We start from the raw sequence: 27,166 nt of genomic DNA, 5'->3' as shown, positions 1-27,166 counted from the left end.
AACTAGAGTTTTGGTTAAAGAATGTGTGTCTAAAGTGCAACATAATTGTGATACAATTCAAACTATACCTTTGTTAAGTCCAAAAGAACTGCAAGTTGATGGTAAACGACATGGCATAAATTATCTCCATTTGGGATGCATAAGGATAGGAGTGTCAACCCTTACTCATAAAGGATTGAAATTTTTTTTCTCGCTACTGTCAGAGATTTAACCCACAATAGATACACAAATTCACTAATAGGCAGGATCATAGCTCCCTTGTCAGGGGGACCAATCTGGTTCGAAAACTATCCAAATTTTTCTGTGTATACCTTTGATGAACATTTAAAATATATTTTGCAGTTTCAAATCAAAACTATAGGGTTTGATTTAAGACAACAATGGACAAATATTTCTATACACACCAGAGGTTGTTTTAGACACACAAATGCTCTATACCCTGCAATCCTTCATACCCCCAATAGAGATTCATAGTTGAGTGTGGTCGTCATTATAAATCCTTCAAACCAGAAGATTGAGTATCATACCATAAGGTGGGAGGATCTTACTTTCCTAGACGTTGGATGATTGAAGCTCCGAAACTGCCAAGTTTCAAAATATCACCACTGCGCAAGATTCAGAAAACCCATGTTCATCCACTCTACCCTTTCTGTCTACTCCTAAAGATGATAGTTCTTCATCAACAACTAGATTGACAATTATCAAAAGTACTAAATTGTCTTTGGCCTATGTACATACCTCTCTTTTAGAATTGGCCCAAGTATTGCAATTTAACACATCTCTTTTAGAATTAGCCCAAGTATTGCAATTTATTTCTTTAACAGTTGAGTGCCCTTCTTATAAAGATCTTTGTAAATTTAGAATCTTTGAAATTTTTACAAGAACACCGAAATCATAACCCCACATGGGAAAAGATCCTAAGTAATGTCTCTATAGAACCATGTCCACGTACTATTTATTGATTAAAATCTTCCAAGTTCTTCAAGTATTTAGTTTGGTGCAGTTATTAGATATTTTAGTTTTTCAATTAATTTAATTTTTAATGAGATTATAATTTTTTTGTTATTTAAATATATTTTTGATTATAAATTATATAAATTTACAATTTTAACAATTTATTTATGAAATTTTAATTGGAAAACAAATAAGTAAATCAAACATGTTTAGATGTGAATTTCCTTAAAACTTCACAGTTTTAAGCGTTTTCATTCTCAGTTAGTTAAATGGCAAATGGCAACTAGACATGGATTTTTTTTTGCGTTGCTTGCTGAAGGAGCTACGCAACCCTAGCCAGCGAACACAGCAAGATGCACGCAACAGCTCACAGCTGCCCCTCAGTGGCCTCCTTCTATTGGGGTCTGAGCACCATGGATGAAACAGAGGACGAAGAGCCTCTCTTAGATCAATAGCATGAAAATGAAGGAACAACAAAAGCTTTCTCCTCTCTCATTTCTGCAATGGGCCCGACAAAGAACAGACCATCAGTCACTAATTTTGTTAAAAGATTGGAAGACATTCCTGAAATCTCACTCATTCCTGCCCTTCCCCGTAGAGTAGCACTTTCTCTGGCTGAGCGTGGTTTAGTGGGGCAATTTACTGGGTTATGGCCATCGCCCAAAACTGTGCAAAAATGGGTAGAAAGGAACTGGACTGCGTCAATAGATGGAAAAATCTCAATCAGGTTTTGTGGAAGAGGTTATTACACCTTTCATTTTGAAACCAAGGAGGACCGAGATCTGATATTTAGGAATGGACCTTATTTTATGGATACAAGGGGTTTGTATCTAAACATATGGACGCTGGATTTTGACCCAAAAATGGATGTACCTAATGCCGTCCCCGTCTGGGTCAGATTGCCACACCTTCCCCTTCACTGTTGGGGGGATGATTCAGTCAAAGCCATAGGAAATGCGGTTGTGAAATATATAGACAGGTGCGAGCCAAAGGAAAATATGCATGCATGCGGCAGAATCTGTGTAGAAGTGGATCTTAGGAAAGGGCTACCATAAGCTATCAAAATCAAAGTGGACCAGTGGACGCACATACAACAGCTGGATTATGAACAAATCCCCTTCAAATGCAAGGTATGTCACGAATACGGTCATTTTGCAAATAGATGTACAAAAAAAAAATGAAAATGAAAAGAGTGTAGATCCAGAAAACAAATGGGAACAGGTTAAAAGGAAGAAGACAGTTCAAAAACAACTGTTGGTACCATCCCATGACCTCCTTTTTCCTCCTAAAACATATCATTTGCCTACTTCTTTCCATCATACATCTCTTAGATCCCTTGAAAATTGATTAGTTAGTAGTCCTATAGTTATTAAAATGCATTAAAATTGATTTAGGAGTTTTATGTTAAAGAATTAGGAATTTTTGGTAAAATGACTACAGGAAGTTCCAACATCCTATAATTGGTTTATTGTTGGACATGTGGCATGACAGCTAGGCTAGAGTGAAGGGTAGGGATGAAAAGTAGAATGTCCAAGCATGGACGAATACCTATCCTACAGCAGAATCGACCCTCCTACATGCGCGGTCAACGATGGTCAAAGTATAGCATGTTGGCAACAAAGGCAGCAACAGCATAGCATTATAAATTGATTTAGTTTTGTTCCTTTTTGAAATCAGTTTAGGATAGAAACATTTTAAAAATCTCGACATGATAAAAGCGGCAACAGCCACATCATGAATGTACATTCATTTTCGAAATGTAAGGGTTGTAAAAACATATGTAAACACAGTTCTGTGTAGTCAGTAGTTGGTTATCATTGTATCGTTTGAAAACAGAGTTTGAACTTAATACCAAACACAGTTGCAGTCACGATCTTTTCCTTGTTGCGTTGATTTTATAATCGGTTGATCACAGTCCAGTATACCTCTGGAACGCGGACGGGCCCTGCGTTAAACTGGTATACTGTCATTTCCTTTTTATTCGCAACTTAGGGTATTAAATGATATGCATAGCAATTAAGATTGGTTATTGATTTCAATAGAATGTGTATGGTTTATGTTTATGATAGTGCTTGAACAGTTCATCACTGAGATCGTGAATCGTATCCTGTAAGGGATTCGATCCTTTGTTGTCTTTTAAAGCAATGTCATGAACTCTGTTATCATTTCAAAGTATGTTTATGATTTCCATATGTCTTTATCTTGCATGAATATTAGTGAATGCTGAGTATTTGCCGAACAGGGGTTTTATGCATAGTGTCTCCGTAAGGAGATTGAAATCTTGGTTTGAAGTGATACACAGTGTTTTAACTTGGTAAATGAATTGAATGACAGTGTTGTAATTAAGTAGATTAACTGAGTGACCTAAGTGTTTGGGTGATAGGTAACATACCTCAACCTTCCGTAAAGAAGTCCTGTGACCTACCATCATAACCACTTAGCTAATAATCCTTTATGTCTATATACTTTAGACGCATGCCTCTAAGTCTATGCATCCTGGTCGATAATAAATATAGCCTAGTCTAGCACCCTAGATAGGACACTACAACAACCAAATCTATCTTCCTCGCAGCCCTTCACATCCTCTGATCTCCATCCCCCATCACCAAAAGAAGTCATTAACCCTTTAGCTAACCTTAATCCTTTTGAGCCTCTGGATCCTTCAGACCCCCCATCCCCTAGACCAAGATCCAGATCCAGATCCCCACAACATACCCCCCTCCCCCCTTAGTAGAAAGAATCCTAACCAGAAAACAGTCAAAGGAAGCCCCCCCCAAATGTAGAATATAAAAAAAAGCAGGAAGAAAGACAAACAAAGAACTCAGGGATGAAGCAGCAGCAAAGGAAATGGCATTAGGAACACAACAACCTATGGAAACCTTCTTAGGAAGGAGTACAGGAAACAACTAAAAAAAGCCAGCAAAGAGGGAAAGGATCCATGCACCACCCAACAAGTAAATAATGATAGTGGTCTCCTGGAATTGTAGAGGAATGGGATCATCCGTCAAAGAAAATGCCACAAGAGACATTATGGCAAAAGAAAACCTAGACATCTTTATGATTCAGGAGACAAAAACAAACATCCAAGAAACCGAAAATATCAAAAAATAATTCAGAAATTATGAAGGGGAAGCAATATAGGCAACAGGAGCATCTGGAGGTATTTGCACAATATGGAAAAAAGAAACTTGGGAACTAAAAATATACAAAAAAGAGCAGCACTGGATCCAAACGGATCTAATGCAAATCAGTACAAAAGAGAGGTACAGTGTTACAAATATATACACCCCAAATCACTACAAGGAAAAAGAGCAATGCTAGACCACCATAATAGAAGCTCTAAAAGAAATGCAAGCTAGGAAAATAACAGTAGGAGAAGCTTTAAATTTGGTAAGAAGTATAGAAGAAAAGTTTGGAGGAACATACCACACAAATCCATCCAGGGATACTCTAGAAGAAATAATGGAACAACACAATTTAATAGACATCTCGCCAAGAAACGGGAAATACACTTGGAGCAATAAAAGAGTAGGCAAAAGCAACATAAAAGAAACGCTGGATAGAATTCTGATACAAGAAAACATAGCAGCAGTGCACAACTCCATAAAATCAAAAATTTTACACAACACAACATTTGACCATAAACGGTTACAATAGTCATGGGCAAAATGGAAAACTAATGACTGCTCCCATTCAAATATAGTTCAATTTGGGACAGCAACACAGAAATCAGCGAACTAGTCAAGGAAGCATGGGAGCCAATAGTAACAGGATCACCACAGTATATTTGGGAAACAAAATTAAAAACTACAAGAGCCAAATTAAAGGAATGGGCAAGAGAAAATGAAATTAAAAAAAAAGGAAAAGAAAAAATATTTACAGCAGAAAATCGACAACATGCAAATTGAAAAATAAAACAGAGAAGAAGCCAAACAAGATTATCTAAGAGAGAAGGAAATCTTTTGGGAAATATATAGGGAAAATAGGAAAGAAGAAGAAGAGGCAAGATTAAAATCCAGAAGTTTGTGGCTAAAGGCAGGGGACAAAAACACTTCATTTTTCCACAACACAATGAAGATAAGAAGAGCAAGAAACCAAATAGAAAAAATTCAAGTTGAAAGCCAAGAGGTCAAAGGTGCGAAGGATCTAAAAAAAGAAGCCTATCAGCACTTTAAAAACTTACTTTCAGCCAACGAAAAAATTGCCGAGAGTGAAGATTTCTTAGAGCACACAAAAAAAATTAAAAAAGATCAAAATGTTGCAATGTGCAAGGATCCCACAGAAGAAGAGGTAGTGGCGGCCATATGGAGCCTACACCCAGACAAAGCCCCAGGGCTAGATGGTTTCACAATAGCATTCTACAGATCGCATTGGTACACCATCAGAAAGGATTTCTTAAGAATGGTGAAGAATGTCTTCAAAAAAAAAAAATAGGAGGCAACACAAAATCCTCCTATCTTGCTCTAATCCCAAAGGAAGCAAACCCCTCAACTTTCAATAGGTTTTGTTATCACTCAGGTTGTCCTTAAGCTCCGGAAAAGGATACGGCCGAGGTAACCACAAACCAACTTTGGATTGCAGGTTCTAGCCAACCTGCAATCAGAGAGGGCTCTCTCTTTTATATTTAGCTTTGTTGAAAAAGATTTTAGGCTAGGTTTTGAGTTCAGAGGGTTTTTGTTTTGTTTTTGGTGGGAAAGTTGATGTCTTCAGACAGAGAGGCAAGGCATAGGCTGGGAGTTTCAAACCATTGGGCGTGGAGTCGAGGAGGAGAACTGCTGGTGCACTTCTTCAGTCACAAGAGAGGGAAAATGGAGCTAGATAGCTGCGCATGAAACAGTATTTTAGGTTTAAGTGATGGAAAGAATGCTAAGTAATGAGAGGCAGTTAAGAATCTCTCAATCAGCTTAATAGATGGGGTAACAAAGCTCTACCTAGGGGCAGTAAAGAATCCCTAGATAATTGGCTAGCACAGGTGAATCGGGGTAAATATGAGCCCGAGGGAATTCACATTCATAACCAATTTATTCAGAGGAAAACATAAAGAAACAGCAGAAATTGAGCATAGAGTGTACTTAAACAAATTCTAAGCTATTCTTTCTTTCTGCTATCTAGATAGTGGTAAACAATAAACAGAGGTAAGATGCACTTATTGCTTCAGACTGCAGCACAAGAATTCCATCTTCATATCTCCAAAAAAATTCATTTACAACAGACAGTTTGCTCTCCAAGCTTTCAGCAATCTTTGATTATAGAAAAACCCAGGTATACAAGGCGAGTCTCTAGTGAAAATTCTCAATTTTCCAACCCTTGTAACAATGTAGAGGGTGGTATATATAGGGAAAAACTTTCTACAACTGCTTTTATTACAACTTGACCTAAACAGGTCTGAAAGAAAGATGATTACTTGACCTAATCCTATCCAGAAATAAATGCAAAAAATATCTTGGGCTGCGCTCAGGGCTGCCTTATCAAAACTGAGTAAATGATGTAGTCCTTGGCGGCTTGGTGCAGTGTTTTCTGCAATAAATGTGTATGGGTTTCTGCTTCTTTGTTGTCGGTCTGCATTTAAAGCTTTAACTGTGATTTGAGGGCAAGGATGGGCTTACGCCTCTTGATTTGACTTTCTGGGGGGCTCATCAATGTTCAGGTGCTTCGAGCCCCTAAAAAATCTTGACTGATACTCTTTGGCTCTTCTTCTTCCTCTGATACTCTTTGACAATAAATTGGGCCGCTGTTTTCCTTTGCTGTGGGTCTAATCACAAATTAATGGCCGCTGTTCGGCCTCTGCTTCCTCTAGAACTGTCTTCTGCTCCTTCCGGCAAGCTTCGCGAAGAAAAATGGGTCATTCGGCGCCTTTCGGGCTTCCTAGGGGCTGCAAAATGAAAAGATTCCCTATTTTGGCCTAAAAAATCCAGCGATGGCGCAAATCGCTCATCAAAAACTGCCTCAGAAACTGATTCCGGGGCTTTGAAGTGTGATTTTTGCTCCTTCGCGCCAAAAAAGTGATGATGACGTCAGCATGACATCAGCGATGGGACCTCATACGGCGGGTGACGTCAGCATGATGACGTGGCAGGATGACATCAGCATGATGATGTCATCACGTACGGACGGTGACGTGGTAGGTACGGTGGCTCTGATGATGTGGCAGGACACGTGGCAGGTGACTCGGCGGTACAGTGGCAGGAGGCCACACAGGCAGATGACGTGTCATGTTGACTGGGCAGGGAGGTGACGCAGGCGGGTGATGTCACAAGGGAAATGGCGGTAAGCGGTTTTGGGCGCACCGCCTTAGCGCCTGGGTGGTTTTGGAGGGAGGGGCTCCGCCACACCCGAGAGCTTGACGCGTGGCGGGAGTACGGCGGTAATACCGCCCATCTCCCGGACGCTAAGCTTCGGGCGGTTCGGGGATGGGAGGGCCCGTCAGCCGTAGATCTGCGGGGCAGACGATCCAACGGCTGGCGGCGATGGTGAGGCGGCGGGGGTATACGGGCGGGGAATATCCAAGGAATATTCTGATTTTAATATTTGCGCGCGGGGGTTTAGACTTAGGGAAAGGGGTTTTATGGGTTTAAAATGAGCGCGGTTAATGTATTTACAGTTGGGGCTTAGGGATAAGGGGTAAAACATGGTTTTTTGCGAGCGGGTTTAACAATTTATGCCCGAAACTTAGGATAAGGGGGCAAAAAGTGGGTTTTTTGAGGGTTTTAGGGCTAGGGAAGAGGCTGTTAGCATGACCAGGTGTCATCTAACTCCTGTTATGACTCGGATGGGCTAAAAACAGCCCCAGGTGGACCATTTTTTCCCGGACTTATAAAAATATGGCTATATTGCCAGGGAGGGGATATTTTACATAGGGGGATTTTTATATACAAAGTTTTAGTAGGGGAAGGGGGAAAACTGATAGGGAGTTATATACTAGAGTTAGTAGTTAATATGGAGATGATAAGCAGGCGCCAAGGTCAGGGACCTTGGGCTAATTTTGGGGAAAAGAATTTGAAAAGAAATAAAATCCTTGAGTGAAGCAGATCTTCACCAAGGCAATCTGATGCGGAGGATGATGGAACTAAGAGGAATCAAGCAGATCTTGACCTCTTTGGGGAAATTAGTAAGTGACTTAAGGAATTAGAAGAAGGGGGAGTTAGTGATGTCCACCTTTGAGCTCCTTTGAATGAAAACTGCCTGCACTGTGATCCAGAAAAATATACACTTAGTAACACAAAATTGATCATAAGTCATCTTTCTGCAACCTCTCAGCTACCTACCCAGCCTACTCACCTAACATTTTTTTTTTTGGGTGCACTTAGACTTGCAGACCCAGATTTACAATTTTTCTTTTTAATGTTTCCTATCTAGCTCTACACTTATTTCTGCCAGGGCCCAAATTAAACAGTTGGGTCCCTTTGATTCTCTACCTATCTACAAATCTGCCAAGATTAAACTGTTTGGACAGACACATTTCTCTATATTCTAAAACAGGAAATTGAAACCTAGGAAGGCCAAGATTAGACTGTTTGGACCTTCCTTAAATGAAAACTCTTCAAAACTGGAACAACTCATCAAAATTGGAATTAACAGTGGCATTTGGACTAGCACACTTCATGGCTTTCTTCTTTGGCTTCTTCTGAAAATATGGAACACTGCAGCTTGCAAAGTATGACATATTTGGCATGTAAAAATGTCAATCATGAAAGATGAAACCCTATTGCAACAGGAGGCTAACAGGTTTCACCCTATCTCTCTTTGTAACTCATCTTATAAGATAATAACAAAAATAATTACAAATAGAACCAAGGAAGTACTTTCAAAAATCATATCTGAAAACCAAGGAGGATTCATGCCCAACAGGCAAATCATAGATAATGTAATTACTGTACAGGACGTTGTACACTCTAGTATGCTACGGCAAGAAAAAGGCATCATAATCAAACTAGTTATGGCAAATGCATTTGACAGGGTTAGACATCCATATCTAATGGTTTTCCTCCAGAAACTTCTCAAGAGGAATAATGGAATTAATATAGGCATGCATTTCTACCCCTTCGATTGCCCCCCTCATAAATGGGAGGCCCAGTGATTTCTTTCAAAGCACAAGAGGCCTTAGGCAAGGTTGTCCTCTCTCTCCCTTCCTATATATTATAATGGTGAAAACATTAGGCAGGGCTTTGGAAAAACAAAGAAAGTGAGAAATATCACAAGGATCAGAATAGCAAAAGGAGTAAAAACAATAAACCACTCACTCTTTGTTGATGACACATTGCTGCTGGGAGGGGCATCAACAATAATAGCAAAGAGGTTCAAAAAAGTTCTGGATGATTTTTTACAGGTTTCAAGTGGGCTATTAAACAATACAAAATGAAGGATATATGGATGGAATACCCCCCCAAGAATTATGCAAAGGATCTCACAAATCCTAGACATCCCTGTACAGGAAAAGTGGACACATTTCTTCTATCTGGGACTTCCAATCTCAAAAGAAAACATGAAGGCATAAATATGGACTAAACAAATTGAAAAAATGAAAACCAAAATACAAGGCTAGGGTATGATGTGGCTGAATATGGAAGGAAGGGTAATACTAATCAAATCACTCCTTGCATCTCTACCTATCTACTAATATGCAATAATCATGGCCCCAGCAAGTGCCCACAAACAAATGGAGTTAATCTTAAGAAGCTTTTTGTGGCAAGGGGGAAAGCAAGAAAACAAAAAATTTAGCCTAGTCAGGTGGGAGCAAGTAGTACTACCTTATGAACAAGGAGGACTATCAATACGGATACCTGGGCTCATGAATGCAGCACTGGGAATGAAAATAGTATGGAGACTAATTACAGGAAAAGAGAGCTGGTGGAAAAAGACTCTTATATCAAAATATATGGATGGCACCAAGAAAAGATTGCTTAATGGAAATATCCCAATAAGACAATGTACCCAAGTTTGGAAGCTGGTTAAAAAAACAATTCCATTAATGAGTAGATACATTTCTAAAATCCCAGGCAATGGAAAAACAATTTCAATTTGGGAGGACAGAATCATGGGAAAAGAACCACTACAGACTCATCCAGAAATTGAAGACATACAAGAGTGGATGATAAGTACATGTTTCAATACTTTACACTCAATCTCTCTATGGAACCAAAAGAAGTGGCAAGACTGGAAAATCTCAGCAATTCTGGCAGATCTAGAAGGGCAATGGAGCAAAATCAGGCAGCTCCTAAAAGGGGCAACGCCAATCCACCATGATGAGGAAGATGATTATCTCTGGGATCCAAGCGGTGGACATTACACAGTTAGGACTGGATATAAAATCCTCTAAGAACAGCCAAATCAACAAGATTGGGATTCTTGGAAAATAGCATGGAAATCAGAAAGTCTGCCTAAGATCAAAATGTTCATCTGGACTTTTTTAAAAGGGAGAATATTGACTAGTGAAAACTTAAGAAAAAAAGGCTTTCAAGGTCCAACACTATTCCCATTATGCATGCAGGCTAAAGAAAATATACAACATCTTTTCCAAGAATGCACCTTTGCCAAAGAATGTTGGCAACAACTGATAAGTCCTTTGGAAATAAGAATAAATTTTGAAAATCCCTTGTCGGATTTCTTTTTGACCTTTGAGAAGGCCTACCCATACACAACAAAGAAAAAAACCACAATTCAGAGAATATGGAAATGCATTCCATTGGTTCTTTGTTGGCAAATTTGGTTGACATGAAACAAGTGCATTTTCAAAAATCAAATCCCAAGGATAGGGAAGACCCTCTCAAAAACGTGGGGATTAACTTCTGAAATACTCAATGCCAAAGGAACAACTCCAATAGAATATAACACTCTTCAACAGGAAGAGCGAGATTGGCTCAACAAAGCCATAATAAATAATAATGGACAAAAAGGACAGAAGAAGACAAACTCAGTAAATAGATGGAAAATAAGAATGAGTGAAGAGGAACTGACAAACTGGAGGAAAAATCAGAATAGATACTGTCTATACTTTGATGGGGCCTCAAATCATAATCTGGGAAAGGCAGGGGCAGGGGGAATAATCCTCGATCCTGATGGGAAAGAAAATGTCACATACGAATGGGGATTGTGACAAATCTCAAATAATAAGGCAAAAGCATACAACTTGTTGATGGGAACAAGAATAATAAAAAAAAGAGAAATTCAAAATCCTATCATAATAGGAGACTTCGCGATAATAATAGAGGCAATGGTAAGAAACAAAAATCCAAGCAATGAGTTCATGAACAGAATTTTTAGAAGAATCAGGAAGAACTTGGAAGGCTCTGGTGATGCAATTTACAGACATGTATTGAGAATGCACAATCAACAGGCGGATTATTTTGCAAACCAAGCAGTTAAAAAAATGAAGGGCTTGTTCGTGAAAACCAGGAGGAATACCATAACTTTGTTCCTTAATTAATCAGCAAAAATTACAAGTTTAAAGCTAACAAAATCCAAGGGAAAAATCATAGTGTGATAAAAGAAAAAAAAACAGTCAAAAAACAACAAAAGACACATCACTGCAGCAACAGCCAGGAAACCATGGGACTGCAAAGGAAAAATCATGAAACTTTAGATTCTCGTATGAGAAACAACAGGAATGAAGATTTTAATCCTGGTCATAAGAACCATGATGCAATCTATCTCATCGAAGGCAGGTTTCGCGCTGAGATAAAGCAATATAAGAATAGAGGGTGCATTCACAAAAATCGTAGCAGCAATCTCAACGAGGAAATCTTCACTTTCCAAGTTATTATAGTGTTACTTTGGTCTCAAAGTCCCTCCCAGTCTTCTCTAATAGCCCGCAGTGTTTCTTCTGTTCAGCGGGCAAACTTCATCTTAAGCCCCCACCCTTCTTCTTACCTAGCCCGCTCACTTCGTATCTCTTCACTCCCTGCACTCCCTCCCCTTAGCGAGCGCAAATCCTGTCTGAGCATCTTCGCCCCCCATCTGCCCCTCCCATTATCTCAGCCCTCCTCCCTAACTGATATAACCAGATTTTGGTCCTCCTTCTATTTTATCATTCACAGGGACTTCAGATCTATCAGAATACACGGGAAAAACCTGTTCGAATGCTTAAACAGAAACTCAAAAAAATATTCATTCGCAACTATTTTTATAGTTGGGCCCACACTCCTAAGCCTTTTCCGCAGCGATGCTCCTTCCTCTCTATGATCTCCGATCAATTCAGGACCACTGATCTGGTGCCTGATCCGATGGTCGTCGATTAAACTATTCAATCAAACTTGCACGACTCTCCTCCACGGTCAATCTGTACTCAATGGATCAGACGACTCCCACCGATTTTGAGCAGACAACAAGCACGAAGATTACCCACTCGAAAAGCAGTTTTCTCCCTCTCCTCCGATGCTAGGTGTCACTTGGTCAGTGGATTTGGGCGACCTCTCCCTTTTACCACTTATGGTTTCTATCCCGCCCGAAATACCATCTCCGTGTATAAACCCGCCTTTCTTCTCGGTTAATGACCGGACTTGTTCACGCCTCATGACTGTAGATCTCAACCATCGACGGCTGCAATGGCTCCTCCAGTCTCCTCTACCTCTAGCGCCTCTGGTTAATCTCCACCGTTCATCCCCTAATCCCAATCTATGCGACTTAATCTTAGCTGTTATTTTTCTGACAACCTCGTCCGTTGATCTCCGATATCCAACGGTTCCCGTGTACGCAAAAAGGAAAGTGGTCAACATCAATAAAAGAAGAAGCACCTCAGGCAAAGCAAAATCAAAGAAGCACAACAAAATATGGAGTAGTAAGCAGAGACAAAGGAAGAACAAGCAAACAAATCATATGGAATTCAACCCACTGAAGAAGAAGCAGAGGCATATCACAAAAACAATTCTTCGAGCAACGAAGGAGAGAACTTGGTCAATTATGAAAAGAAGAACCAGTCAATTCAGGAGCAATCAGTCTACAAGCCTTGAAAATTTGTCAGAGAGCCCATGACATGTAAATTTCTCTTTCTAGCAAGTCAGTTTGTTACGCAGTACACTAGAATACACATAAAAATACATGAAGTCTTGAACACAAGCCTAGGAGAAGAGACTACGTTCCTACCTCATGGCTCAGATGTTTTTCATGTTACAGTCGTTTGTAATAGGAACTTGCTCCATCAAATCTTTTGGTAATATATCAACTACTCAACCTTGTTAAAAAAAAAATGGCAAATGGCAGCGAATTAACAAATTTCTTGCAAATTTATGAATTTTTTTTATGAGTTAAAACTTCACAGTTTTAAGCGTTTTCATTCTCAGCTAGTTAAACGACAGCTAATTAACAAATTTCCTCCAAAATTATGATTTTCTTTCATGAGAAGTGATTATGCTTTTTTTTCTTCGACTCTGTTATTAGTCCCTGCCTGGGACTAATAGCGATCGATCGATCGTTGACCATACATTAACCGGTCTTTTGACCAAAAAAAATTGTGCACTATCAAAGTTTAACCAAAGTTTATCTCTGCAAATATCGGTGTAAGAAATTTATAACCAAAGTTACGAATTGGAGGTCTTATTGCACGCTTCACGTGCCCCGATGTTAAAATGATATCCAGTATAATAGCTTTATCCAAAGTTTCCAAGCATGAGGTTTTTCAAACTTTGGTTAAAAGTTTTTTTCCAATCCAGAATGTTTGCAACCATTCAATAAATGCGCATGAGGGTTTTCAAACTTTGGATACAGGTGAAATACGCGGCGATTGGAAACGGAGGCAGGCGTTCCATCTTTCTCTGGCTTCAGTTGGGACGTGGAGTGTGAGATGAGGCATGCGCTACATGTGTTCGTCTCGACTCTCGATCTCTTCTTCGTGTTGTTTTGTTCTGCACTTCTATTAGGATCCACGCCTCCATAAATACAGTATTAGGATCCACTTCGTCTTCCCACCTTGTCACTGCCGCTCCATATAACTGTCTATCCTTCAAGGTAAAGAAGAAAGAAAAGTAATGGGCGTCTTCTCCCCTCCGATCACTACGAGACTGGCTCTTAAATGGGTGAGCTTAGGCGTAACCCTTCTCTTCCTCCTTCAATGGGGCGCCCCAACTGTTGATGCACGTGAAGGCATGATGTATGGAGAGGGCTTGCAACAACAATGGTCCTGCGATCTGGGGCGACTGTCTCAGTGCCGCGACTATTTGCAAAGACGGAGAGAGCAGCCATCGGAGAGATGTTGCGAGGAATTGGAAAGAATGTCTCCACAATGCCGATGCCGAGCCATACAACAAGTTCTCCATCAATCTCAATCGTATGATTCAACCATGGAGGACCTCTTCATGGATTTTGAGGCTGCACATAATCAGCGCCACCGCCGCCGCGAATCGCGTGGAAGAGAAGAGGAGGAGGCAGAGGAGAGAGCTGCATACCTTCCAGAAACTTGCAACGTCCGCCAGCCTCCCCGCCGCTGCGACGTTCAGCGTCGTTCTCGTAAGTCTTTCTATCGATTGATGAACGCTATTTAATATTAAACTCTAGTAATTAATTCCTGTAGCTGTATGTAGGATGCTGCTGTCATTATTCTGTGGACTAACACATTCTTTCATTTATTCACGATGTCATTTGTTATTGATGTTGATCCAACATCTAGTCTGCCACCTTCGCTGCTGTAAATTATATATATTTCTTCTTAAAACAGGCTAATCCATACTGACTGATGAATCTAATCCATGTGCTAATGGTGTGTGGACAGGCTATTTTGCAACAGGTAGCAGCTTTTAAGTGCGCAACGACCAGAAAATATAGATACTGTGTCTACGTAACTAAATAAACAAGGGAGTAACTTAAGCCGCTATGAAATTGTAGTTTTCCTGTTTGGAAGAGTCGTCTCATTTCATTTAATGCCCACCATTTATATGGTAGCCGGATGTGTTCCCTTTACTTAATAAAGGACTAATAAGCGACCAAATTCCAAATTCATTTTGTTTTCTTTCATGGTCACCATCAAAGCAGGTTCTCTTTTTTTTTTACTACACGCTTAATGAACTCAAATACAATAATACAATATATGCTTTGAAGCAAAAAAGCGGAATTAGACTAATAGAATATCTAGTATCCAACTTCGCGTATCTCTCTTTCTTGATTATTCACTGCCAAGTAAAGTGTAAATCTTTTCATTAGAAAAATTGAAACCTGTTAAAATATCTTAATTACAATCAGAAAATACAAACATAACGAAATGCCTATGTAACACGAGTTACGAATGACTCTCGTTAAGACCTCGGAACAGCATCAAAAGGTGGATGCTGGGTTTTTGGGTAGTGTTTGCTTCTGGCTATACATAAAAAAAAAATGTACTGCGTGAACATAACCTATCGAGATTAGTGAGCATATAGGAAAGGAATAGACGAGACCTGGAATTTCAAATCCTTATTGCCAGTCAAAATCTTTGACTGATCGTTATAAATATTTTTTCTTTTCAATTTTCTTTACGATAGTTATAAATAAATTTAGATAATCTTTTTGTAATATAAATGTTCCCTTCCTTTTCTCTCTAATGCAAATTTGTTCCTTTTCTCTCTAATGCAAATTTGTAAAATATTCGTGGTCTTCTTTTCCTTCTACCTACTGATGATGTTACAATGTATTAATTTCATAAAGGCTAACACAAATTTGTAAAATATTCGTTGTATTCTTTTCCTTAAGCCTGTTGATGTTACAATGTATTAATTTCATAAAGGCTAACATGATGATTGAATTATTCTCCATGCTTATTTATTTTTCTCCCGCATTGTCAACTTTCTCACTTTTCTTCATTGAGTCATCAATATCAATGATCCTCCCTTTAATTTTCTTCTCTTGAAAAAATATTAAAAACATCCTCCGCAAATATTTCAATTTTGAAATCTTTTTTCAATTTTTTTTTCTCTCTTTTCTTCATTGAGTCATCAATATCAATGATCCTCCCTTTAATTTTCTTCTTTTGAAAATTAATAAAAACATCCTCTGCAAATATTTGGATTTTGAAATCTTTTTTTAATTTTTTCTTTTCAATTATATCTAATTGGTTCTTCAAGTCTGTATTTGAAGTTCTCAATTTCCTATTTCAAGTTCTCAAATTTTCAATTTTCAGTTTTTAATCTGTATTCAATATTTATTTTTTCTTGAAATTTGGGTGTAATGTAACTATTCAAATTTTGTAATGTAACCATACAATTTTTACATTTCAAATTATTTTATGGTATTGGTATTTCAAGTCTATATGCATAATTAAACTTATTTTATGGTATTGTTATTTCAAGTCTGTATGCATAATTAAACTATACAATTTTTCAATTTTTGGTATTGGTATTTCAAGATCTCAGATTTTTATTTTTATTTGAATCTATATTTCAATATTTAATTTTTCATTGACACTAAACTTTCTGAAATACATCATATAGTTAAAAGACTCGTTGTTCATTCTGAAATAAAAGTTAATGAATTCATTCTTCATTCTAAAATACAAGAATTTGATATTCATAATGCAAAACTGATTTTTTAATTTTGTAACTTATTCCAAAAGTCTATTGAAATCTCTTGATTCTAAAATACAAGAATTTGATATTCATAATGCAAAATTGATTTTTTAATTTTGTAACTTATTCCAAAAGTCTATTGAAAGCTCTTGAAAAAGAAAGGGCAGCATTGGTTTCTTTCTCTGTCTTCATTTAAGCCTATAGCATACACATAATATCTAATTCTTTTAACTTCTCTGCATCACAGTCTATCTAATTCTTTTAACTTCTCTGCATCACAGTTTCCAGCCTTTCTGAATAAAGACCTCGCAGGAAAGAGCTGTAGCTTCTCTGCGCTCTCTTCCAAAGACAGAATCAATAGTTCCCAAATTCTCCAGAGAACAAATTACTCACTGAAGTTGTTTTATCCTAGAAAGCGTGACTGTTATGTGAATGAGCAAAGTTGGTTTAGATCTCAAACATGAGTGCTTAAAAGATTAAGTTTATGAAACGATCAATACCCCAAACATTCAACTTCTATAACATATTAAATTGATACAACAATATATGGAATAACTAAATTATTAAACTACATTTATTAAGATTTGTAATATAAAGATTTAAAATATTCAGTCTACATAAATAAAAACTACTTATTAAAAAATAAAAAATAAAATATATATCACAAATATTATATAAAATTTCCAAAATAAAAAAATATATATCTAATTCGCCATAATTACACTTATATAAAAATAAAGGTTCATCACTCTTTCTATTTCATTTGAAGAGTAAACTACATTTATTAAGATTTGTAATATAAAGATTTAAAATATTCTGTCTACATAAATAAAAACTAATTAAAAAATAACAAAAAAATTATATATCACAAATATTATATAAAATTTCTAAAATAAAAAAATATATATTTAATTCGCCATAATTACACGTATATAAAAATAAAAGTTCATCACTCTTTCTATTTCATTTGAAGAGTACACCCATGTTCATTTTGAAATATTAAATTATATAATTTGTATTTAATAATTAAACTTGTCCAACACACTGGGCGTTGTTTTATTACACATTCAAGTGAATTATGCGATTGTTTTCTCTGTTGTGGAATAAGATGCCTTTGTGATAGCCTTCTATGAACGTATTAAATTAATATGAAAATTGGATGCCTTTCTGATAGCCTTCTATGAATGCATTAAATTAATATGAAAATTGTATTTCCTTTGAAATTCAATTAAGTGACTTATGTGATTGTGTGATGCAGACAGCGAGATCTTTCAACGCCATGCACACAGCGAGATCTTTCAGGTAAGGTAGCAAGTTTGTTCAACGAAGGCAGGTTTTTAACGAAACAGAAAGTTTAGACATGTTGCACAGAGCGTTTGTATTGTGTTGTTGTAGCAAACCCCGACAGGGACTACCGGCTGCATGCAGCACTTGTTTTGATGGGAACTAGCTGAACAAATTTATTGCAAAAGCATTAAATCTTGCACTCTGAAATCATAAACATTGTATCAATACTTTACCTCTAATTGCTACGGATGGAGGGCATGACAGTGACATCCCAGCACGCAGGGACAAACTCTGGAACACAGAGGACAACCCTCAAATCCCTGGGGCATCCCCTGCTCCAACAGAGAGCGTATATCACTGGCAACGTAAGGCATCCCTGGATGATAAGGGGGCATTTAAGTGTCTCCATCCTACTGGGTGTCAAACAGGTGTCAGCCTAGATGTTTTGACCCTAATCACCCTCGTGCTGAACTTATCCAGATTCCCGGAATACCTATAGGGAGTGGCCACCTCAATTGACTTTGTATCTGTTTATTGAATTTTGAAATATTTTGACATCTGTAATTGAGGTAAGGATGTGCAATGAAGATAAAGAGGTCCATTAGCGTGCTTCCATTTGGTTCGGCTTGTCCATTGAAACTAAAACAATTATTTTTGGTTTTTAAAAACTACCCTTCCCAGGGTTAGATCCAATTCTGTGAAAAATTCAGCTTATCCATTGAAAGAATTTTTTTTTTTTAAAGCAACTACCCTGCGAAGGGTTGGATCCAATTCTGTGAAAAATCTGGGTTACAGCTTCCCCATGGGAAGAATCTGGATTTTGCAAAACCAATGGTATCAGCAGTCTTCAGTGATTTATCTAACAGACATATATTCTAACGCTAGAGACGGTTTATACATCAACTGACAGGTTTGCACTGCATACATCAACTTGTTGAGGGTTTTGTACATATGAGAAGGTTTTATGACAAGCTGGAAAAACTTTTGTATTGAAAAACCACAGTTGTCAATCCATGTGTTTTGAAAAGTCTGGGCTGTATCTGTGAGGCGTACCACAGATTGAACCATACAAGCATACATTCTAAGTACCTTGCACACACTAATCAATTTTCGGGGCATTTCTATTGAAGAGTCACGTTACACATTATTGTAGTTGGATGTTCTAACATGCTTGGTAGGTCTATTCTAAAAATATGTTTTTATGGGCTTGCTTCGAATCCATAAATCCTTTTCCCACATGAATGCTTACGGAGGCTCCCGCTTGATTCATGTTTTTGGCGTTTGTTGTATTTGGAAGTGTAGAAATCACTGCCAACCAATAAATAGATGAAATATGAACTCTGCACCTTGGTGAAAGCATCTGCATCATAGTAAAGATAGGAGGCTGCCAAGATTAAAACACATGAGCAGAGTTAAAAATAAAGAGAAATAAGTTATGCTGATGCAAGTTTTTATTGATCAATATGACTGGTTGAGTAAATTATCAAGTACACACTTTTATTTTAAATACAAGGTTTTAATGGATATTTTGAATAGGTTTGATAATTAAAAGTATGTGTTTATTCTTAAAATGTTATAGGTTTAAATTCAAAGAAGGTAGAGTTTGTATACTTTTGTATATTTTAGCAATCAAATAGTTGAAGAGAGGTATAGTTGAAGAGATAATTCCTTGTCCTACAAACAAATTTAATATTTTACTATAGATACTAAATCTTGTAACATTAAATTAAACTGACTAGTCATGGCCAAGTTTCTATCATACTGGTTACTATTTTAGAATGAGGAAGCAAACAAGAAAACTCTTTGGAGCAAATCTCATGGGGAGGGGTTGAGGATGGAAACCATTTTGGGGGAATTAAACTTCCCGAGAAACATCTAGACTTGATAGAGACTAACACAATCCTGGTGATAAACATCATATTATAAGTGGATTGGTATTCTTCCATCTCATAAAAAAAGGTAACGAAGGCTTAATTAAAAAAAGCATGATTTATGGGGATGAATGGATGGGAAAACAAGATGTTCCCGATCGTTGTGGATTGAGAAACATCATGTGATCACAAGGAGGTTAAGGTGGTAAGGCACAATCGCTGACTTAAGGATGCGTGTTACACATAGTAACACTTTCGCTGGTGACAAATGGTGGGAGGGTAAGTCGATGGAGAGGAATAGGCATTGTAGATGTGCTCAACAGACTTCAAGATATATTATTTTGCCATTCTTGTAAGATTATGAGTGAGTCTACCTTCAAATTGAGCACGACAATCACATTAGTATAATTGACCATAATAATCGTATTGGTATGGATGACCTAAGACGATGTCTGAACAATCAAGGGGTCAGGATACCACCAGAAGTCAAAGGATGCTTGGAGAGACCATAAAGAGTCTAAAGGGTGCTTAGAGACAGGGAGATTACAGGTCAAATCCGTCTAGGCAACTAGCGGTTCTTGCCCCTCCTTAAACATCAATACCCCTCTCTCAGAGAGCACTCAGAACACAATGGATGATATTGATATTCACTACATTGTGTATCAAAAGATTGGATGAAATCCATTTCTTTGTTTTTTACAATTTTATTGGAAAAATAAAGCTCATGGTTTTTAGATTTACTGTACAGCTAAAAGAATACTAAAATTGGCATTGAAGATGACAATTTCAAAGATCTCAATAATAACTCAAATCCACGATGGGTTCATAATGCCATATTCAAACACAACTTGTGTATAGAGGAACTTTATAATTTCAAATTTTATGTTTAAATTATATATATATATATATATATATATATATATATATATATATATAATCATGATATTTTGTAATTTTATAGTAATTTTAATTAATTAATATAAAATATATAATAATTTTTTTCCTAACCATTTTATTGGTACAAATTTATTTTAATTCTAGATTTATGAAACATTGGTAAGAATTAAATTTCTAGTGGTGCAAAACCTTTCTCAAATTTTGCACTTAAAAAGAGGTTTGCATATTTATGGACCTATGTGAGTAGTACTAATCAAGGACTCTTGAATGAATCTATCATTCCCCCTGCATATTTGATAGTGCATCCACAAGAAAAAAGGAAAAGTAGATGAAGCATTCCCATTCCCACTCACTTAATAGGGTAGTTATGCCATCCTTATGTCATCCTTTTCATTAATGTATATGAAGATATCTTCATTGGGTTGTTGAAACACCTTGTTATTTGTGACAAAACAAATTTTTTAATAAAAAAAATGATTTCCTCTTCTTCTATTACATTGGAAAAATTAGTGGTGTGATGTAGAATAACAAGTAGATTTCATTTGAGTTGAACTTCATATTTTAAAAAAACCACAACTTTATGTATCTATATTTATAAGAACAAATTTATACAACATTAAATGTTGAAACATTTTTATAGTAGAAAATACCTCAAACTTCTCCTTAATATTTGCCGACTCGATTCTTCTTGAACAAGGAGAAGATTGAATTAATTGCTAATTGTGTAGAGGATATGGAGATAAAAAGGATTGCATATTTGTTTGGCGTCAAATTCAAGCCCCTGGCCAAGGGTTTCAAATACTTGGTCTTCCACTTGAAGCCTTGTAATTATAAGAGGAATGACTAGGATTGGATCCTTGAAAAAATTACGAGGAAATTATCCTAGTGGGAGAACAAGTAGTTATCCTTGGGCAGTAGGATGATTATGGCGAAGGAAGTTCTTCAGGGAGATCTTATCTACTAGATGCACTTATTTCATCTTCCAATGGAAGTTATTCACAAAATCAATTCCTTAATAGCGGAGTTTATTTGGTCAGGCACAAGGGACAAGGTGAAATTTCATCTATCAACTTTGGCTAATATATGCAAGCCACTTGACTATGGAGGTTGGGGCATCAAGGACACCAAATTATTTAATGGTGCACTGCTCATAGTATAATCTTTAAAGCGCTTTGGTGGGTGGTGGAATTTGGCAGAAAAATATAAGAGAAAAATACCTTGGCTTGGCCACCGGATTGGATTCGAGACGATGCTCCAGTCAAGAGAAAGGCATCCTTTGTGTGGCATAGTTTGATGAAAGCTAGGTCGTGGTTGTGCAACAAATTTCGTTGGGTTGTTGGTAGGGGGAGCAACATCTTGGCCATTCTTGATGCCTTGGTGGGTATGGAGGGGTGTTATACCCTTTTAGCACCAATCATCCTCACATCCACAATTGGGGTATCAACCTATTGTCACAAATTGGACTTGTTTTGAATGAGGGATTCCCCTCTACTCTTGGAGACAGATGGATGAGCTGGAGTTGTGCTCGGAGCTGCACTTTGAATGGGAGACCTTCTGATCACACCTTATTTAGGCTGGCATTGTGCTCTCATAGAAAGTTGAACAGTTGACTTAGGGTGGCATATCACAGGGTGATGACATTTATACAAAGGATGCATATCTATACATCTCTACATGACCCCAACCTTATCCCCTCATTGGTTGCCCTGCCTGGATGTGGAAGTGGGAGGTGTCATCGAAACTTAAATGTTTCGCTTGGCTAGTTGTCCATAATCGCATCTTGACTTGGGACAACCTCCTCAAGCGAGGCTTCATGGGCCCAATCTTTTGTTGTCTCTGCAAATATAACTCTGAGGATGGGCTACACTTATTTCTGCACTACCCCTTTTCCCTCGCTCGTTGTTTGGGAGGAAGTGTCCTTTGCTCTCCATATCACTTGTGATGTGAATATTACTTCATTGTTCGCTTGCCTCAATAGCTGGTCTTCTCGTCATCCTGATTTCAGAGCTATTCCACTTTACATCCTGTGGGGGATCTGGTGTTGTCAGAATGCCTGTATTTTTGATAACACGACCCTTAATCTGATAGCCACTTCCCTCAAAATTGTTACACACTTCTTGGAGATCGACCTTCATAAACGTCAGTGTTCAAGGCATTGTTGGTCCTACAAACACCTTGAGTAGACATTTTCTATCAGCTCCTTTGGTAGTACTTCGATGGACGAGAAGTGTGGTTGTGGAGTTGTCATCTCCATCTCCCCCTCCTGGAGTTACAACTTTTTCTAGTCTAGCGGTTTGGGCACCAATATGAGGGTGGAGGTGTTGGCATTATGGGGTGCCCTTAGATGTGCTTTATGGCTTGGAGTGGAGAAGATTGTGATCATTGGAGATTAGAAGGTGACTATAGACTCGGCGTGGAAGTTCTCGCTAGTTGTGTCGTATTTATGCCACTGGATGGATAAGATCACTTCTATGAAGATTTGTTTTTACTCTGTCTACTTCTGCCATGCGCAGAATTCCCGGGTTGATTGGCTCTCTAATCCTGGAATTTTTGTTCTGCGTGGGCTTATTCATTATGCGTCCCTGGGGCAGGGTGCCATAATTGGCTCAGTGGCTTCCCCTTTGCATAAGGTTCTCTCCATTTCTTTTCTAGGGAGGCATGGCTGGACATTGTTTTTTGACTACTATAATCAGCAAAGAATATTTTGAATATTTTGAGTAAGGGTTACTCCCTACTCCCTTGCAGCTGGAATGCTATGTATCTATTGCTTCAAATGTCTTTTTTTGGTTTCTTGTTGAGTTACTTGTTTTTAAAACATTGTAATGCTATAGTTTTCTAGAAGTTGTTGTTTTCTCTATAAAAAAAAAAAAGAGAGAGAACGAACACTCTCAAACTGCAAAATAAACAAAAGAAAACCATCTAAAAACTGCAAAATAAACCGAAAAAAACCATCTAAAAAATTTAAACATAAGAAAATTTTATAATCCTCTATGTACCAAATTTTTTCTACGTTAAATTTTGGAAAAAACAACGTTCAATGAACCCAAAGAGCTACTGATTTGAGTGGGAAAAACAACGTTCAATGAACCCAAAGAGCTAGTGATTTGAGTGGCAATAGGAATTGATCCCTGAAAACAAGGTTCAATGAACCCAAAGAGCTAGTGATTTGAGTGGGAAAAACAACGTTCAATGAACCCAATGAACCCAAAGAGCTAGTGATTTGAGTGGCAATAGGAATTGATCCCTGTGGCCCATGGAGGAAGATTATTGTTTTAACAACCGAACCTTCCAGCCTGTGCAATATGAATCTCTCTTCCAACGATCATAAGAAAGAACTTGTCCGTTTAATAGTTTTAACTTTTCCGTGGAGACTATTTTAAAAGTTTTATAGAATTTCTTCAACCAGAACCAATAAATAATAATTGTAAAGCGAATCTACGAAAAACTCAGTAGAAATCTCAGAGCCATATGTACGAAAAAAGCTAAATTTATTTATATCTTAAAAATACATTTTAAATATCAAATATAGAATGTTCAATTATTTCGTGCATCAAAATTATTGCAAAAGTAGAATAGTTAGAAAACGCCCTGGCAGATAGACAACGACGCAGTTTTCCAAAAGTCATACATAATTTCGGTAGCATAATTACTCCGACAATGGCAGAGACTTCTGCTCATCTTTCCCAGGTGTGTTGATCGATCGATCAACGTTTACCACGTGGCAAAAGGCCATCCATCCATGTGAAAATAAGAAAAATAACTCGGAGAAGAAGCAGACATTAGTTCAAAAAAAATTGAAAATCTACGGTATAATAATGAGCTAATAGTAAGAGGAAGAAGTTAAATTTAAATTTAGATTATATGTAAATGTATGGAATTAAAATTTATTCACTAATAATTTAATAATATCTATAAATTATTCTGAGATAATTATATGACATTATATTGTGCAAAAATTGTAATAAGATTTTCAACTTATGGTCTAATTAAATAATTTAATATATACCGTATTTTTTTGAAAATGAATCAAAACCATTATCAAATGATATTTTAATTTCATAAGATGACATTTTGACTTTAGTTTATCATATATAAAGTCTTAATTTTCCTAGCAAGTTTTAAACTATATTGTTTCTCAAATTTTTAGCTATTTTATTTTTCATAATAACAGTAACATAATTTTGTATTTCTTGAGATTGCTTAATTCTACGCTTAGTACCTATCAAATTGGTATCACTCCATTTGAAAGTTAAAATTACATGGAAGTCATTCTTAGGCAGCATGTGGGGCATATCATTTGGTAGTAGGGAAACTAACTTATTTAATTAATTTTATATAAGTTTAGTATTTTTATTGTAAATAATAATAACAACAACTACTACTACTATTACTTCACCATCACCATCATAAATATTTTAAGGTAACTAGATTTATATTTTTCAAAAATCAAAATAAATTTATAGCACTTTATGCTAGCATAAAATTGTATATATAAATGGATTTCATAAATAAAATATTTGAAAACATGTTAATTGAAATTAAATTTAAATAAATTGGTATCACTCCATTTGAAAGTTAAAATTACATGGAAGTCATTCTTAGGCAGCAAATGAGGCATATTTTATGGTAGTAGTGGAAGTAGCTTATTTAATTAATTTTAATTAAATTTTAGTATTTTTATTGTAACTAAAAATATTTTAAAGTAACTAGATTTATGTTTTTCAAAAATCAAAATAAATTTATAGCACTTTATGCTAAATTGTATGTATAAATGGATTTCATAAATAAAATATTTAAAAACATGTTAATTGAAATTATTAACTATGTTTAAATTTAAATATATTTAGATAAATGTAAAGATTTTATTATAAGTAAATAGTTTTCAAAATCAATGTTAAGTCACAATTTTTTTTTTTTTAACATGATCGGGTACTTATATATTATAAAAACTGCTGGGAGCCAAGTCCTGTTACATATGTAAGGAGAAATAGATAAGGAGAAGTCCAAAAGGGGTACGCAGACCCTGACTTCTTATAGGAAAACTTGAGTAGAACAGATTGAAAAAGAAAACGGTTGTATAGCCTTACAAACAGACCTGCGAGAAGACAAAATTTACTAGTCATTAGGCAGATTGCTAAAGCTGATTGACAGAGTCATCAATCTGGGGTTCTTTCTTAACACTAGCTCTGGTTGAGGTCTCAGCTTGCATACTCTGAGTGATGGATTTGATATGGGCGATTGCTTCCTCCATGTGGTTACATTTTTCCTTCAGGCTTTCTATCTCTGCTTTTTGTTTTTCCAACTTCTTTCTCTTTGATCTGCTATCTGCCTGAAAGTCCTCTTTGAGCTCATTGAAATGTTTGACGAACCTTGCTATCATAAAGCAATGGGCTTTACATAACGTGCAGCTGCTGTTTGCAATCACTCTGTCCAGAGGATTCTCGGGTTGCTCTCTTTGTTCCGGATTCTCAGCATGCTCTCTGTTTTCCGGAATCTCAGCCATATCAGGGGAGCTATTGGGGAAGGGGATGCAGTGCAGGGGCAGGGATAAGGAGCTGGGATAGAAAAGAAGGAGAGGGGAACCGGAAGAAAAGGAGGGGAATGCCAAGAAGAGGGAACAGATCAGGGAAGAAACCACGCATAAAAAGGAAGACCGGGCTCTGAGATATACCAAACAATCGCGCAGATGAGGAACAACCGAGCAGATAACGAGTGTCCAAGCTTGGAGATTGCTGAAGGAACCCCTGGAAGCTTTAGAAGGCGATCTCACGACTGTGTTGAACTGTTGGCGGCCTCGCTTGCTGCAGAACTTCTTGAACTGATTACCAAATATAGAACCTTTACTCTCCTGCGAGTGTAAGAACGAGTTTCTGATGTGCTTGTAGAGAGAGGGGTTCATGGGTATATAAAGCGGAGTGGTAGGATGAGCTAGCAGAGAGGACGACGAAAGCTCGGTGATCTGGCCGGGCTTGGGATCAGACTTAAGATCTTTGTAGCAGTCTATGGAGATTTTGAAAAGACTCCTACCTAAATTCTGCGTGAGAGAGTCACGTGAAAACTGGGAGATCGAGATCCTGTGATCGGTCCAGAGTGATTGATTGGTAAACATGAAGAAGGGAGGATCAGAGTTCAAGACATGACAGACTGCGTGCGACTTGACTGAGTTTGGCCAGAGAGCACAAGAGGAGATGTGGAGAATGATGAGACAAGAGGTCGGGAATATACTGATATGACTGGTTAGAGTGTTTGAAAGGCAGCTAAGCCAACTACGGGATTGGTTTTTCATATATGGAGTCATTTTCCCTAACTTGACCGATCTGTCTGTTGGATGCCTTAGTGGCATAGTGATCCGCTTCTGTGTTGTTGTCTCTTAGGACATGTTTGAAGATTGTGTCCCCCATTTCTCTGATGTTATCCGCAATCCTGAGCTTTACATTATTAAGGGCCTCTTTTTTAAAATCTGTCCCCGACACCATAGCTGCAATAACGATGGCCGAGTCTCCCAGTATGATTGGATTCCTAATTCTCAGCCTGTTCAGGATGATGGTGCCTAAGTAAAGGTTGTAAGCTTCTGCCAAATTATTGGACATTTGGCCCAATCCCCATTCATAGCTTACTAGAATTTTGCCTTGACTATCCTTTATAATGCCCCCTGCTCCAGCTTCCCCCGGGTTATTTTTGGAGGCACCGTCG

At 37.4% G+C, this 27,166-nt stretch overlaps 1 pseudogene; it reads left to right on the top strand.

The window, feature by feature from the left end:
* Window positions 1-13,913: 13,913 nt before the first annotated feature.
* Window positions 13,914-14,426, top strand: LOC149158787 (2S seed storage-like protein pseudogene; annotated as a pseudogene).
* The last annotated feature ends 12,740 nt before the right edge of the window (window positions 14,427-27,166 follow it).

The sequence above is a fragment of the Pinus tabuliformis genome, chromosome 5_2, assembly GCF_031772625.1.
Source record: "Pinus tabuliformis cultivar Carrire ecotype Pingquan chromosome 5_2, CPIR1, whole genome shotgun sequence".
Taxonomy (NCBI): Eukaryota; Viridiplantae; Streptophyta; class Pinopsida; order Pinales; family Pinaceae; genus Pinus; species Pinus tabuliformis.
This window is presented reverse-complemented; position numbering and strand designations above follow the sequence as displayed.